Raw genomic sequence first — 7500 nt, forward strand, 5'->3', positions numbered from 1 at the left:
GGCAACCATCCCGAACGGACCCGCTGGGTCCAAATGTCTGCCGCGGGCGGTCCTGCTGCGGTCGCGGGTTCGTTGGAAACCTCTCCTGCTGCTGGCATGGCCACCCTCCCCCCCCCCGCCCGACTGACGACCCTGCGGGCCCGGCGACCCGGTGTCCCGTTGCCGCGCGGGGAGTGATCCTCGGGGCCGTGCCGGGCGGGCCCAGCGACACGAAGAGAGTGGGGGGGGGGTCGGAGGGAGTGGCACTGGGGAGAGAGGGGTGGGGGAGAGAGTGCCCCCCCCCCATTAGGGGCGAGTTTATGCAGTCATCAGAGTTTATACCTAACCTCATGATGCTTTATTAGCCGGATAGGCTGTCTGACCTCGCCCCCAGTCCCTACTCCTTCCACTGGATTCTTCTTATACCCTCTTTTTCTTCGTGCCCCCCCCCCCCCCCCCCCCCCCCCCCCACGCAGGGAGGGTTCCAAGAGGGAGGAGGGAGGGAGGGAGTCCCGGGGCCGTGAGAGAGAGAGAGCCTCATTAGCTGCTAGGTTCACCTCATTAGCTGCTAGCTAACGCGTCAGACCTTTTACATTCTTTAGAGGATTGAAACCTCAGGGCCTTTAACCCCCGTTCACCGTTTACACTCAACGATCCTTCCGAACAAAACCCTTACACATCTGTCCGTCCAACTGACCCCCGAGATACCTAACACGCAGATTAACACGTCAGCGGTGATCGGCGTGTCATAGAGGAGTCACAAAGACGGGCAAAATAGAGTGGTTGAATAAAAAATACTCACTCAATTGGCCGTGATTTAACGTAGCACACAATGATGCCAAGCCCATGCAAAGTCCAGTGGCCCAAGCAAACAAATAAGATAGATCTGGCTCGGCGTTCCTCATCTCCACATCGTCACCCAGCACGCCGACGCCCAATAACAATTCCCCCGCAAATTGTGCACCTCGAGCGGCAGTACTTTAAACGGCGCCGTCTTCGGCGTGGACGGCATGAACCAAGTCGGCAAGCATCGTCACCCAGCACACAGACGTCCACTAACAATTCCTCCCCCCTGCAAATTGCGCGCCGCGAACGGCAGTACTTTCAAGTATGCCGCCTTCGGCGGGGACATCGTGAACCAAATCGGCAGGCAGGCGTCGTCAGCCGGTCGACCGACCCCCAGTTGCATTGCCCCAACGGCCATTGTGCACTTCGAACAGAACAGTGCTTTTAAAATATTCCGCCTGCCGCGTGTACATCATGAAACAAATGGAAAGGACGAACCGGGCGTGCAACCGATGCACGGAGAGTGACAGGTCGTCAAGCAAGTCCGTGGCAATCCGTCGGCCGACTCGGCCGCGGCCAGCAGAGGCGTTTTGGCCCGGGCGCGCCGAACTTTGCGCGCCCTCGGTATGCGTAACACTAGCACATGCCTTCAAAACTCACTACAAAATAACCCCAAAGTATGCCGCCTTCCCCGTGGGCCTTGTTACCAATATCTTGCCCTGCTTCCTGATGCCCTTATGGGGTCGGCTCTGTTCTTGCAGAACCCTCAGGTGGTGCAGAGTCTGGGCCATTTTATCAATATCTTGCCCTGATTCCTGATGCCCTTATGGGGTCGGCTCTGTTCTTGCAGAACCCTGAGGTGGTGCAGAGTCTGCGCCTTGTTATCAATATCTTGCCCTGCTTCCTGAAACCCTTATGGGGTTGGTTCTGTTACAAAACCCTCAGGTGGTGCAGAGTCTGGGCCACTTTATAAATAACTCTGCCTGCATTAGGGTCAGGGTCAGGGTTAGGGTTAGGGTTAGGGTTAGGGTTAGGGTTAGGGTTAGGGTTAGGGTTAGGGTTAGGGTTAGGGTTAGGGTTAGGGTTAGGGTTAGGGTTAGGGTTAGGGTTAGGGTTAGGGGTAGGGGTAGGGGTAGCGGTAGGGGTAGGGGTAGGGGTAGGGGTAGTTTGAACTACTGCCGCTCCAGGCGCGCACTGTGCGTGGGTAATTTTCAGTGGGCGTCGGTGTGCTGGGTGACGATGCCGCCCAGACTCTGCACCACCTGAGGGATCTGCAAGAACAGAGCCGAACCCGCAAGGGTATCGGGAAGCAGGGCAAGATATTGATAACAAGGCCCAGACTCTGCACCACCCGAGGGTTCTGCAAGAACAGAGCCGACCCCATAAGGGTATCAGGAAGCAGGGTGAGATAGTGACACCATTTGTAAAACCGGCAAATCCCACCCAGGAAACATTGCAAAAATTGGCCTCTAATGCTGGAACGTGGGTAAAGCCAAACAAACACGACACGTTTTAAAAGAACGTTACTAAAACAGCCTGGGATATGCCCATGACAAAGGATAGGCCGAACCTCACCAGAAAAAAAGAGAGGGAGACCACGGCAGAGCTGAGGGATAAACATGAGATGGTGATAAAACCAGCAGACGAGGGGAGCAGTAGGGTTACAAATTAATGTCAATATGGGGCCTGCTCCCACTGGGTAATAGACAAAAACATAGAACAGGGTGACAGGAGAGACTGGATAGCACAGAGGATAACCCGTGAGCGAAATAATGGGGTGTATGCAGTTCAATGTAAGGAGTGTACCTTACGGTACATAGGCGAAACAGGTAAAACAGCCTCAGCGGTGATCGACGTGTCAAAGAGGAGTCACAAAGACGGGCAAAATAAAGTGGTTGATTATAGACAATAGACAATAGACAATAGGTGCAGGAGTCGGCCATTCAGCCCTTCGAGCCAGCACCGCCATTCAATGCGATCATGGCTGATCACTCTCAATCAGTACCCCGTTCCTGCCTTCTCCCCATACCCCCTCACTCCGTTATCCTTAAGAGCTCTATCCAGCTCTCTCTTGAAAGCATCCAACGAACTGGCCTCCACTGCCTTCTGAGGCAGAGAATTCCACACCTTCACCACTCTCTGACTGAAAAGGTTCTTCCTCATCTCCGTTCTAAATGGCCTACCCCTTATTCTTAAACGGTGGCCCCTTGTTCTGGACTCCCCCAACATTGGGAACATGTTTCCTGCCTCTAATGTGTCCAATCCCCTAATTATCGTATATGTTTCAATAAGATCCCCCCTCATTCTTCTAAATACCAGTGTATACAAGCCCAATCGCTCCAGCCTTTCAACATACGACCGTCCCGCCATTCCGGGAATTAACCTAGTGAACCTACGCTGCACGCCCTCCATAGCAAGAATATCCTTCCTCAAATTTGGAGACCAAAACTGCACACAGTACTCCAGGTGCGGTCTCACCAGGGCCCGCTACAACTGTAGAAGGACCTCTTTGCTCCTATACTCAACTCCTCTGGTTACGAAGGCCAACATTCCATTGGCTTTCTTCACTGCCTGCTGTACCTGCATGCTTCCTTTCATTGACTGATGCACTAGGACATCCAGATCTCGTTGAACTCCCCCTCCTCCTAACTTGACACCATTCAGACAATAATCTGCCTTTCTACTCTTACTTCCAAAGTGAATAACCTCGCACTTATCTACATTAAACTGCATCTGCCATGTATCCGCCCACTCACACAACCTGTCCAAGTCATCCTGCAGCCTTATTGCATCTTCCTCACAATTCACACTACCCTCCAGCTTAGTATCATCTGCAAATTTGCTAATGGTACTTTTAATCCCTCCGTCTAAGTCATTAATGCATATCGTAAATAGCTGGGGTCCCAGCACCGAACCTTGCGGTACCCCACTGGTCACTGCCTGCCATTCCGAGAGGGACCCATTTATACCCACTCTTTGCTTTCCGTCTGTCAACCAATTTTCTATCCATGTCAGTACCCTACCCCCAATACCACGTGCCCTAATTTTGCCCACTAATCTCCTATGTGGGAGCTTGTCGAAGGCTTTCTGAAAGTCGAGGTACACCACGTCCACTGACTCTCCCCTGTCAATTTTCCTAGTTACATCCTCAAAACATTCCAGTAGATTTGTCAAGCATGATTTCCCCTTCGTAAATCCATGCTGACTCGCAATGATCCTGTTACTGCTATCCAAATGCTCAGCAATTTCGTCTTTTCTAATTGACTCCAGCATCTTCCCCACCACTGATGTCAGACTAACTGGTCTATAATTACCCGTTTTCTCTCTCCCTCCCTTCTTAAAAAGTGGGATAACATTTGCTATCCTCCAATCCACAGGAACTGATCCTGAATCTATATAGAACATTGAAAAATGATCTCCAATGCTTCCACTATTTCTAGAGCCACCTCCTTAGGTACCCTGGGATGCAGACCATCAGGCCCTGGGGATTTATCAGCCTTCAGTCCCATCAGTCTACCCAAAACCATTTCCTGCCTAATGTGGATTTCCTTCAGTTCCTCCATCACCCTAGGTTCTCCGGCCCCTAGAACATTTGGGAGATTGTGTGTATCTTCCTCAGTGAAGACAGACCCAAAGTAACGGTTTAACTCGTCTGCCATTTCTTTGTTCCCCATAATAAATTCCCCCGTTTCTGTCTTCAAGGGACCCACATTTGCCTTGACTATTTTTTCCCTCTTCACGTACCTAAAAAAACTTTTGCTATCCTCCTTTATATTATTGGCTAGTTTACCCTCGCACCTCATCTTTTCTCCCCGCATTGCCTCTTTAGTTAACTTTTGTTGCTCTTTAAAAGAGTCCCAATCCTCTGTCTTCCCACTCTTCTTTGCTATGTTATACCTCCTCTCCTTAATTTTTATGCTGTCCCTGACTTCCCTTGTCAGCCACAGGTGTCTCTTACTCCCCTTAGAGTCTTTCCACCTCTTTGGAATAAATTGATCCTGCAACCTCTGCATTATTCCCTGGAATACCTGCCATTGCTGTTCTACCGTCTTCCCTGCTAGGGCCTCCTTCCAGTCAATTTTGGCCAGCTCCCGCCTCATGCCTCTGTAATCCCCTTTGCTATACTGTAATACAGACACTTCCGATTTTCCCTTCTACCTTTCCATTTGCAGAGTAAAACTTATCGTGTTGTGATCACTGCCTCCTAACGGCTCTTTTACCTCTAGTCCCCTTATCAGATCAGGATCATTAAAAACACTCACTCTATTGGCCGTGATTTAACCTAGCACACAGTGTTGCAAAGCCCATGCAAAGTCCAGTGGGCCAAGCAAACAAATAAGATAGATCTGGCTCGGCGTTCCACATCTCCACATCGTCACCCAGCACGCCGACGCCCATTAACAATTCCCCCGCAAATTGTGCACCTCGAGCGGCAGTACTTTAAACGGCGCCGTCTTCGGCGTGGACGGCATGAACCAAGTCGGCAAGCATCGTCACCTAGCACACAGACGTGCACTAACAATTCCTCCCCCCGCAAATTGCGCGCCGCGAACGGCGGTACTTTCAAGTATGCCGCCTTCGGCGGGGACATCGTGAACCAAATCGGCAGGCAGGCGTCGTCAGCCGGTCGACCGACCCCCAGCTGCATTTCCCCAACGGACATTGTGCACTTCGTACAGAACAGTGCTTTTAAAATATTCCGCCTGCCGCGTGGACATCATGAACCAAATGAGCAGGCAGGCATCATATCATATCATATCATACACATACAGCCGGAAACAGGCCTTTTCGGCCCTCCAAGTCCGTGCCGCCCAGCGATCCCCGTACATTAACATTATCCTATACCCACTAGGGACAGTCAGCCCCCAGCACAACGACGCCCCCGCTAACAATTCCCCACGCACATGGTGCGCTCGAGCTGCAGCACTTTAAAGTACGCCGCCTTCGGCGGGGACATCGTGAACCAAAGGAGCAGGCAGCCATGGTCACCGCCAGCACAACGACGGCGCCGCTAACAATTCCCCGCGCACCTTGTGCGCTCGAGCTGCAGTACTTTAAAGTACGCCGCCTTCGGCGGGGACATCGTGAACCAAAGGAGCAGGCAGCCATGGTCACCGCCAGCACAACCACGGCGCCGCTAACAATTCCACGCGCACCTTGTGCGCTCGAGCTGCAGTACTTTAAAGTACGCCGCCTTCGGCGGGGACATCGTGAACCAAAGGAGCAGGCAGCCATGGTCACCGCCAGCACAAGCACGGCGCCGCTAACAATTCCCCGCGCACCTTGTGCGCTCGAGCTGCAGTACTTTAAAGTACGCCGCCTTCGGCGGGGACATCGTGAACCAAAGGAGCAGGCAGCCATGGTCACCGCCAGCACAACCACGGCGCCGCTAACAATTCCCCGCGCACCTTGTGCGCTCGAGCTGCAGTACTTTAAAGTACGCCGCCTTCGGCGGGGACATCGTGAACCAAAGGAGCAGGCAGCCATGGTCACCGCCAGCACAACCACGGCGCCGCTAACAATTCCCCGCGCACCTTGTGCGCTCGAGCTGCAGCACTTTAAAGTACGCCGCCTTCGGCGGGGACATCGTGAACCAAAGGAGCAGGCAGCCATGGTCACCGCCAGCACAACGACGGCGCCGCTAACAATTCCCCGCGCACCTTGTGCGCTCGAGCTGCAGTACTTTAAAGTACGCCGCCTTCGGCGGGGACATCGTGAACCAAAGGAGCAGGCAGCCATGGTCACCGCCAGCACAACCACGGCGCCGCTAACAATTCCACGCGCACCTTGTGCGCTCGAGCTGCAGTACTTTAAAGTACGCCGCCTTCGGCGGGGACATCGTGAACCAAAGGAGCAGGCAGCCATGGTCACCGCCAGCACAAGCACGGCGCCGCTAACAATTCCCCGCGCACCTTGTGCGCTCGAGCTGCAGTACTTTAAAGTACGCCGCCTTCGGCGGGGACATCGTGAACCAAAGGAGCAGGCAGCCATGGTCACCGCCAGCACAACCACGGCGCCGCTAACAATTCCCCGCGCACCTTGTGCGCTCGAGCTGCAGTACTTTAAAGTACGCCGCCTTCGGCGGGGACATCGTGAACCAAAGGAGCAGGCAGCCATGGTCACCGCCAGCACAAGCACGGCGCCGCTAACAATTCCCCGCGCACCTTGTGCGCTCGAGCTGCAGTACTTTAAAGTACGCCGCCTTCGGCGGGGACATCGTGAACCAAAGGAGCAGGCAGCCATGGTCACCGCCAGCACAACCACGGCGCCGCTAACAATTCCCCGCGCACCTTGTGCGCTCGAGCTGCAGTACTTTAAAGTTCGCCGCCTTCGGCGGGGACATCGTGAACCAAAGGAGCAGGCAGCCATGGTCACCGCCACCACAACCACGGCGCCGCTAACAATTCCCCGCGCACCTTGTGCGCTCGAGCTGCAGCGCTTTAAAGCTCGCCGCCTTCGGCGGGGACATCGTGAACCAAAGGAGCAGGCAGGCAGGCAGGCAGCGTCACCCCCAGCACAACGACGCCGCCGCTAACAATTCCCCACGCTCCTTGTGCGCTCGAGCTGCAGTACTTTAAAGTACGCCGCCTTCGGCGGGGACATCGTGAACCAAAGGAGCAGGCAGCCATGGTCACCCCCAGCACAACGACGCCGCCGCTAACAATTCCCCACGCTCCTTGTGCGCTCGAGCTGCAGTACTTTAAAGTACGCCGCCTTCGGCGGGGACATCGTGAA

This window comes from Rhinoraja longicauda, unplaced genomic scaffold (assembly GCF_053455715.1).
Source record: "Rhinoraja longicauda isolate Sanriku21f unplaced genomic scaffold, sRhiLon1.1 Scf000078, whole genome shotgun sequence".
In the NCBI taxonomy this organism is placed as follows: Eukaryota; Metazoa; Chordata; class Chondrichthyes; order Rajiformes; family Arhynchobatidae; genus Rhinoraja; species Rhinoraja longicauda.